Source organism: Nicotiana tabacum, chromosome 18, assembly GCF_000715075.1.
Source record: "Nicotiana tabacum cultivar K326 chromosome 18, ASM71507v2, whole genome shotgun sequence".
Taxonomy (NCBI): domain Eukaryota; kingdom Viridiplantae; phylum Streptophyta; class Magnoliopsida; order Solanales; family Solanaceae; genus Nicotiana; species Nicotiana tabacum.
The window spans coordinates 115,417,832-115,427,475 of NC_134097.1; the positions used below are offsets into that span (position 1 = coordinate 115,417,832).

Genomic DNA, 9,644 nt, shown 5'->3' on the forward strand with positions numbered 1-9,644 from the left:
GTAGACATGAATTGAATTCCTCTCTCGGCCATTTTACTTAAGTGGGGTTTGTTTCATTACTTTACTTACAATTAGAGCTTAAAGTTTGTCTGTAAGTGAGGTTTTCTAATTGTTTTGTCGAATAAATGCTAATGGTATTGATTGTTCAAAAACTAACCGAGACAATTTGAATTATGCATTTGGCCGTTTGGTATTGAATGTTCAAAAAAATTCTATTTGGTTTAATTTAGCCGATAAATCGCCGATAACCACCCGATAATTGTTAATTCGATATCAATCTGTCTGTTGTCTTATTGGATGGCTAACGGATTACTACATATAATCCGATAGCCGATAAGCGAAACTGTTAAGCGTAATTATCAGCCCGATCCACCCGATAAGCACCCGTAATTTTAGGTTCAAATCTCAGTGGACGCAAAAAAAAAATTAGGTGATTTCTTTTCATGTATTCAAGTCTCAGTGAACAGAGTCACTCAGTTCATGTGCTAATTAAGGGTAATAAATATTCCATGTAATTAGCCGAGGTACCCATAAACTTGTCCGGACACTACAATTATCAGGAAAAAGGTTCTATGGCTTTTTAACATGAAACATGCATGTGAACTTTTCACAACATTTTAATTTCGTGAACAAGCTTAAAGGTTGTAAAGAATTCAATAGTTTGTTTGCACCTATTAGCAGCTCACAAAAAGATCATAAATAAAGCAACTAATTAGCTCATCTACGTTTGTTATTAACCTTCATTGATAAATTAAAGATGTAAAACAGCTTATTCAATGGCCACTCTTTTGACAATCTGGTAATTCATATTGGCTTTGAAATTTGCCCGTTTATTGATTAACAGCTGCAATTTGACTATGAATATAAAGGAGACTCTTTAACAAATCAAAAGAGAATTAATTTTTTCTTTCAATTTTACCCTTATTATTAAGTTATTATTATTTTTCCTAACTAATTCAAGTACTAATAGTCAAATTTAAATTTTCAAAGTACCATTAAAAAGGATAAATATTTAATCTATATTTTTTAAGAGAGTGCAAAAGACAAGTAAAAAAGAACAAATAGAGTATTATTTTCGAAAAATACAATTTCATTAATAGATAATGACATTGTCAGCGTAAAAATTATTCAGCTACAAAATCATTGGAAACATTGTACAATGTTTTAGTACTTACTTCCTCAATTCACTTTTACTTAGCACGTTTTGACTTTTGACGTCCCTTAAAAAATAATAAATGAAGTGCATATTTATCATGATTCCCATATTAATTTATATATATCTTATTGGATTTGAGAAAATGATTTGAAATGAGTAATAAATATTGTGGGTATAACAGGAAAAAAATTGTCTTCTCTTGATATGCGTAAAGTGACAAGTAAAAATAAAAATCTATTTTTAATATACCTTCCAAGTAAAAATGAACAGATAGAGTACGTTGCTATAAAAGGACAGCAGTCAATCACACTAATTTGCATGAGTCACACGTACAGGTTCTTTTTTCTGGAATTACTCCCTCAGGTTTCAAATATTAGTCATTTTAATATTGTATTCCCTCCGTTTCAGTTGATGTGAACCTATTTCCCTTTTGGTCTGTTTCAAAAAGAATGAATCCTTTCTAAATTTGGAAATAATTTAGCTTAAACTTCCAATTCTACCCTTAATGAGAAGTTTTTATAACCACACAAATACTATAGACCCATTTTTGACTTGTTTAGGACCACAAATTTCAAAAGTCTTTATTTTTTCTTAAATTCCGTGTCAAGCCAAACAGGTTTATATAAATTGAAACGAAGGGAGTAATATTTTTCATATGTTGTAAGAAGTCACGTATTGCTTCTGTTTTTTTTCTTTTGGAGCAAATGACTCAAAACTGTTCTTATTGTTCTAACTAGTGAAGCATTAATTAAGTGAAATGTTGGAGAGATAAAAGAGAAATTTAGACATATACAACTCATTATACTCACCCGTCTCATATTATTAGTCGTGGTTATTAAAAATAGTTATCTCAAATGATTTGTCATTTTAGAAGTTCAAGACAAAATTGATTATTTTTTTCCTTTTTTATCCTTAGTAATAATTGTTCTTCAAGATGGAGAAAATACATTAATAGAGTAAATATTCAACGAAGAGAGATTTTTATCTTAAGACGTGAATAAGGATAAAATAGTCTAATCTCTTTCTTAATTAATATTTCTCAAGGGATGTGTAAAAGAAAAATACAATTATTAAGAGTCATGTGCACAGTTGTATTAGTTGGTTAAGTGCACGTGTGAGCTAGTTAAAATGTGTATATGTACTGTTGCTTCTATGAATGAGAATACAGCACTCAATTTCATTTTCTTTTGGTCATTCTCTCTTCTATCTTCTCTCTGCTATCTTCTAGAAAGTGCGATAACCTGCAATGGAGGTTCCTCATCTTAACAACAACATATAATATGAAACAGAAGGAGTAATTAATCAAGCCTATTAAAATATCTTTAATTTATTTTTTATGTGTATACAAAAATCATAAAAGACTTAAAATATGGACCTTTAATTAGGTAGTATTTCTGAAAGTGGAGAGTGCGTGGGAGTAGTGCTTAAAAATGGCTTAATTGAGAACATACAATATCTTCCAAGTTCCAACAAACCATGTGAAGCATCTTACAATATTAAATTTTAATGAACTACAAACGTTTCAAGTTTGTGTAATTAATGAAGGTAATAACGAGGGTTGTCGCAACAAAAATGGATGCATTTAGTAAAGATAGAAATTATATACTCCCTCTGTTCCAGTTTATATGAACATATTTTTTTTTGGTCCATTCCAAATAAATGAGCCTTTTCTAAATTTGGGAATAATTTAGATTAAATCTACAATTTTATCCTTAGTGAGAAGCTTTTATAACCACACAATTGCTCTATCCCTTTTTGACTTATTTAGGACTACATATTCCAAAAGACTTCATTTTTTCTTAAACTTCATACCCAGTCAAATATGTTCACATAAATTAAAACGGAGGGAGTATATATGAGCTGCTAACATCAAAATTTTAATATGAAGGACCAACCATATATGTATATATAGCAGGTCTCAATTGGCTACAAAAACTAATACGAAATTCCACACAATCAAAAAAAAAAAAAGATTGATATCAAAACTAAAACCTAAATTAAGACTTAAGGCAACGAAAATAAGATTGTTTCTTGAGTTCATCCCTTGGAGTTCTTGATTCTTTCCTCATGGAAAAAATCAAGCAAAACAGTACTCTTGCATTTAGGGCATTTTGGCTCATGCACTGATAGCATAACATACATTAAACATCTAGGGCATCCCACAAGCATCATGGAAGTTGTCTCTGGGCTGCTAGGGTAACCGATAAACTGATCGTCGGGGCTCGGTTCTCGAGAAACACATGAGCTGGCTGCTGGTGATGATCTCTCCATTGAAGAAGAAGATGATGATGATCTGCTTGGTGAAGGTGAAACTCCTCTTGCAAAAATTGCCCTTGGTGGTGATAAGTTCAGCTTCAAGTCAAGCATTGCATGCCTCTCGTTGCTATAGTTCATTTTATTTTCTTGATACTTTAGCCCAGGAAATCCTATATCATATATATAATACAAAAAAAATTAGAAAAAGAAACAAATAACTGCTTGGACTAAAAATAGCTGACGGATGTAAAATATATGTATAATTCATGTTAATATGTATATAACTATGTATAAATAGTGTATAATCTATGCATACCAGCTTGAAAAAGTAAACAGTAAATCTACTCATGATATATTTTTGTAACGATCCTATAATTAAAGAATTAACCTAGATAAGTATGAGAAAAAAAGAACCAAGATTAAGAATAAATAAATAAAAAGAGATGTGACCATGTCAAGAAGATAAAATTACCTTGATGAGAAGAGTTGACAATTTACCTAATAGTAGATCAAGATTTGTAGCCAATGTAGAGAGTGAGAATTGAGGGGAAGAAAGTAAGCTTGGAGTGGGAGGAAAGAGCCTAAGTTGGCCAAGATTTATATAGTAAGTTAGAAGAAAGAGAAGTTATGATGTTTGTTAAGTGCAGAATTAATTGTGATTGCGACTTGGATACAGTAGGACTACGTGGAATATTATTGAGAAGGCTAGAGGAGTTGAAAACTTTAACTTAGGTACAAGTAATGAAGAAGAATTCGGTAAAGCAGTTAAAAAGAGTAAATTTCATGTGGCAGAGATAAATAGCGGTTTGAATTATTTATTAGATTCGGGTAGATTATTGAGATATAGTAAATTTTTGCAACTTTATATAAAGTCCAGAGAAGGTTTCCCTTCAATATATGCTGTAATTGTAGGCTTATAAATTAAATCTCATTAAAAGTCTAACCGCTGTGATCATTTTAATATATAAAGCTGAGGGACGATTTCATTAAAATCTAGGAAAATATCGCTTTGTCAGGAGTAGAAGCCTATTACTACTATTTACTATGAGCCCGTTTGACTTAGCTGATTTAGAATAGCTGATAAGCAGTAAGTGCTGAAGCTAATTTAAAAAATAAGCAGTTACGTGTTGAATAGAAGTGCTGAAATTAATAATAAGTAACTGAAGAACTGGGTATACAAAGAGTTTTGTTTTAAAAAGAAGTATTTTAGGGATAGAATGGTAAATATTTTGGTCAAACTTAAAGTGTTTATAAGCTGAAATTTGATAAGTTGGGGGGACCAACTTATGGCTCTTGGCTTATTTTTGGCTTATAAGCACTTAACTTATAAGCACTTTTAATTTTACCAAATGCGTAGATAAGCCAAAAAGTGCTTATAAGCCAGTTTGACCAGCTTATAAGCTTAGCCAAACACCCTCTATAATGGAAATGATACACTCTGTAAATCCAGATTAGGTGTGGACGTGTTAAATGGGTATTAATATGACACCTTAGACATATGAAGTTCTATTGGGATGAGTATGGATGGAAATAGTTGTTTTGAAATCAAGACGGAAAGTGGGGTGCATAAGATTCGATAAAAATCGAATAAGCCTGATTCCATGAAATTCTGTTAGGAAGTTGAGAAAACTCAAAACATCAAAGTTGTATCCCTTTGAAATACCTTTCCAATAATATATTGTGGATCCCGAATAAATCTTTGTACAAAATGTTATGTGCGTTTCACTGGACAATGTGCAGTGTGTGCGCTCAAGTACGCGACCGCGCACCTGTGGCAATGCCACTGTGATGACCCGATAGATCATCTTATGAATTACAACCAACTTCTATGTTCCGAAGCTTTAAAAACCTTATTTTATCCCTTCTCGATTTGCATGCGCAGTTCGGACGTATTTCCAGAAAGTTTTTATGTTGAAGTTGATAAAAATAAGTATTTTTGATTAAAAACTTTATTTGAGTTGACTTCGGTGAATATTTTTGGTAAACGGATCCGGATTCATGTTTTGACAGTCCTGTGGGTCCGTATCAAAATATGGGACCTGGGCGTATGCCCGGAATCGGAATTGGTGGTCCCTAGCTCAAGTTATGAATTTTTGTTGAAAATTGAGAGTCTAAAAATTTAATGGTTTTTAAGAAATTCTTAATGTTTGATCTTGTTGGTATGGGGTCTGTATTTTGGTTCCAGAGCTTGGTACAGGTTCAATACAATATTTAAGACTTGTCTGTGAAATTTGATGAAAAATGGAATTGGTTTGACATGATTCGGACGTTCGGTTGAGAAAATAGAAATTTCAAAGTGTTCTTGAGAATTTCATTCTATTTGGTGCTAAACTCGTGTTTCTAGGTGTTATTTTGGCGATTTGATCACGCGAACAAGTTCGTATGATGTGTTAAGACTTGTGTGCATGTTTGGTTTGGAGCCCAGAAGGCTCGGGTGAGTTTCGGATAGGCTACGGAGTGATTTGAACTTGAAAAAGAATTGCTGGTGTAACTGAGCAGGTTGCGGGCCTCTGATCTCGCATTTGCCAGATGTGGCATCACAATTGCGATCTTTGAGGGGTCCGCATTTGCGAGGAGGAGCTGGGCCAGCAGTATTCGCAATTGGTCACAATTGCAGAAGATCAGGCTCGCATTTGCGAGACTTTCTTCGCATTTGCAATGAAAGCAGGAATGGGGAGACCTTCGCATTTGCGATAGGTTCTTCGCATTTGCGGGGCTCGCATTTGCGAACCCCAAGTCGCAAATGTGATACCTGCAACTGATCAAAAATGACTTTTGGACGGGATGTTTCATTCATTCTTCAAATTTTCAAAACCAAAAACACAAGAGGCGATTTTCCAAAGACTTCTTCTTCCCCAAATCATAGGTAAGTAATTCTTAACTAGTTTCTTTTAATCTTTCACGGTGTTTTACAAGATTTCAACCTAGAATCTAAGGTGTTCATGGTGGAATTTGGGATTTTTGGGTAGAAACTAGGGATTTCCAAATTTGGGGATTTTGACCTCAAATTGAGGTCGGATTCCAAAACCAGTTGTATATCCGGACTCGGGGGTAAATGAGTAATCGTGTTTTGGTTTGAATTTCGAGTTTAGACCAAGTGGGCCTGGGTGTTTACTTTTGTTAACTTTTCAATAATGACCTAAATTGAGTCCTTTAATATCGTGCGTGATTCCTAAGGCTTACTTTGAAACGTTTGGTTGGTAATTTGCTAGATATTGTTGGTTCGAAGGCGTGTTTGAAAGGCAAAGCTGTAATTGAGTTTTAAGTGGCCTTTGATTCGAGGTAAGTGGCTTGCCTAACCTTGTATGGGGGAATTCCCCTTAGGATTTGGTACTATATGATATATGAGCATCGTGTACGTGAGGTGACGAGTGCGTACACGAGCTATTTGTTGAAAACCCCCATTTTCATTAAGCAAATATCTGTTTTTCCTTTAATTGAGCAACACTAGCATATGTAATAATCCTGTTTAGTTTAAGAAATCATGCCTACACGCTTTAACTAGCTTAACTGCCTATCTAAACTCTGTGCAGCATGTTTTAGTGAAATTTCTTGTTCCTCCTTGACTCGGACTGTCTAAATTGCGGTTTCTTGTTGTAATTGTTATCTCTGTTTGGTTGAGCTGCATATTTACTTTGGGATTATGGAGCGGTATTGCGAGAGATCCTCTTGTACTGCATATTTATATTGGGACTACGGAACGGTATTCCGGGAGATCCCCCAGCACTGCATATTTACTTTGGGACTACGGAACAGTATTTCGGGAGGTCCCCTGCATATTTACATTTGGGACTATGGAACGGTATTCAGGGAGATCCCCATGTTGCTATTACTGTATTCTGAGTTGTTGGTTTCCATTGAGTTCTATTCCTATTAAATTTCCGTATTTATTTTATTGTAATAAATAAAATTGTAATATTTACTAGTATATTTCCGTACTTATTTTATTGTAATACTTAATTTTAATATTCTTTCTGTCTTATTTCATTATATTTACCAGTAGGGCCCTAACCTGATCTCGTCACTACTCGACCGAAATTAGGCTTGGCACTTACTGGTACTGTTATGGTGTACTCATGCCCTTTCCTGCATATATTTTCCGTGTACAGATCCATGTACTAGCTATCAGCCTCGAATCTAGATGTGTGGTTGCTGCTTCAAGGTACATCTGCCGTGTCCGCAGACCTCGAAGTCCCCTTCTATCCCCTATGTTCATTTTCTTCTTTTCCGTAGAAATGATGTATAGAACAGTTAGGACTTCTTAGAAGCTTGTGACATTGTGACTTTCCGAGTTTTGGGAAAAGTGATTATTGTATATGCCAAGCGGCACGTTTTTGCTTATTAACTATATTCGTTAGCTGTTATCTTTGTATTTTTATTTCATTTCCGCAATATTAGACTTACGTAATCGTAGGGACTAGGTTCCGTCACGATAATTCACGGAGGGAGAAACTTGGGTCGTGATAGCCACTGCCTTTGATGCGCGTTCAGGTGCGTGGTTGGGCCTTCAGCTGAGTGGAGGCACACCCGGAAAGTCATTTTAAAAGACCTACTTCGTCACCCACACCCCAAAACACAAAAACTTGCTATAGAAAGGAAACTCTCAAGAACCTAACTCCTTAAAGGTCCCTCCACCATCCAAGGTAAATTCTAATAGTGATTCTAAGTTAATTTCAATTCTCCAACACCTTTTAAATATGAGTAACCCCTTTAAATCATTAGATATCCGATTGGGACATCATGGTTGAGAAAAGAAACCTTAGAACTCGAATTCAAGAGGACTGAATAAATGATTATAGACTCTAAGTTCATGAGATATGAGTTGATGGGTTTAATAGAAAAGCATGAACGATTATAGGTTTGGGTTGTTGATTTTTTATTATTGGTTAAGGGTGTTGTTTAACTTAAGGGCGAAGAAGAATGATATTGATTATAAGAAAATTGAGATGTTAGAATTTATCTAGGAGCAAGAGAATGGGTTGTTAGGTGTAGAAACACCATTAATGAGGGCTATGAGGCTTTACGCCCATAAGGTGTTTGATAAAATGCCTAAGTGACCAAAACAAGGGTATTATTGCTAATATGGAATCTCTTTGACTTGTATTGATATAGATTAAAGATTAAAGGGTTGGCGAATGTTGTATTATGCTCAAGAGCAGGAAGTTAAGGTACGTGAGGCTAACTCTTTATGTTTGTGAATGTTAATAAGTTTTCCTACACTAAGTTTCTTTTACAACGTTACTAATTACCTCAGAAATATAGTTAAGCTTAGTTCCTTGAATAGTTATAGAACTTCTATTCTCTAGCTTCATAACTCGTTCATGACTTTCATTCTGAACGTTGTGAGCTCAGTACGTAATCAATATAGACTTAGGTTTGATGCCCATGAGTCTCAGTCTAGATTACTTAGCATGTCATAAACAGTTGAAGCTTCAGTTCTCATAATCAGTTCATGAATACATGTCTCGATCTAGTCCTATTCAGTATTCTAGTATCATATAACTCAGTATGGCTCAGTATTTTCAGTATCATGTGTTGCAGTATGATTCTCAGTTTCTGATTTTAAATCCCTGAATATTGAACACCCGTATTTGGGCCTAAGGCCGCAGTTTATGCTTTATGCATTTTTGGGCCTGAGGCCGCAGTTCATGCTTTATGCATCTTTGGGTCTGATGCCGCAGTTCATGCTTTATGCATCTTTGGGCCTGAGGCCGCAGTTCATGTTTTATGCATCTTCGTTGCAGTTCATGCTTTATGCATCTTTGGGCCTGAGGCCGCAGTTTGTATTTTATACATCTTTGAGCCTGAGGCCGCAGTTATATGTATACGTATACTTGGGCCCGAGGTCGCAGCTTGTGCATATATATATTGGGCCTAAGGCCGTAGTTTGTTTATTCAAATAAACAAGTGGTTCATCATTCTGAAGAGGGAATATTCATATCCTTACTTCCTTTGTTCAGTTTAATTATCAGTTAATAGTTATCAGTTATCAGTTATCCGTTCAGTTCTCAGTTATCAGTTTTCAGTTTAGTTTCAGTTTCAGCATTTACAGTTTTTTCTTTTAGTTTCTTTACATAACAGTGCAATTCAAATGCATTGACACCTAATTTGCCCGAAGCCTGCATCTCACGATGCAGATAATGATTTACAGGTTGACGATTCAGAGCGGTAGGATTCTTGTACCAGCTATTAGGTGAGCCCCAGTTCTTTCAGAGCATTGCCATTACTATTC

General features: G+C 34.8%; 1 long non-coding RNA gene across 1 annotated transcript; it reads right to left on the minus strand.

The window, feature by feature from the left end:
* Positions 1–3,010: 3,010 nt before the first annotated feature.
* Positions 3,011–4,009, minus strand: LOC142172825 (uncharacterized). Its single transcript, XR_012701793.1, has 2 exons — positions 3,885–4,009; positions 3,011–3,582 (listed from the first exon to the last, which is right to left on the minus strand). It is a non-coding gene; the product is annotated as an uncharacterized LOC142172825 (long non-coding RNA).
* Between the last annotated feature and the right edge of the window lie 5,635 nt (positions 4,010–9,644).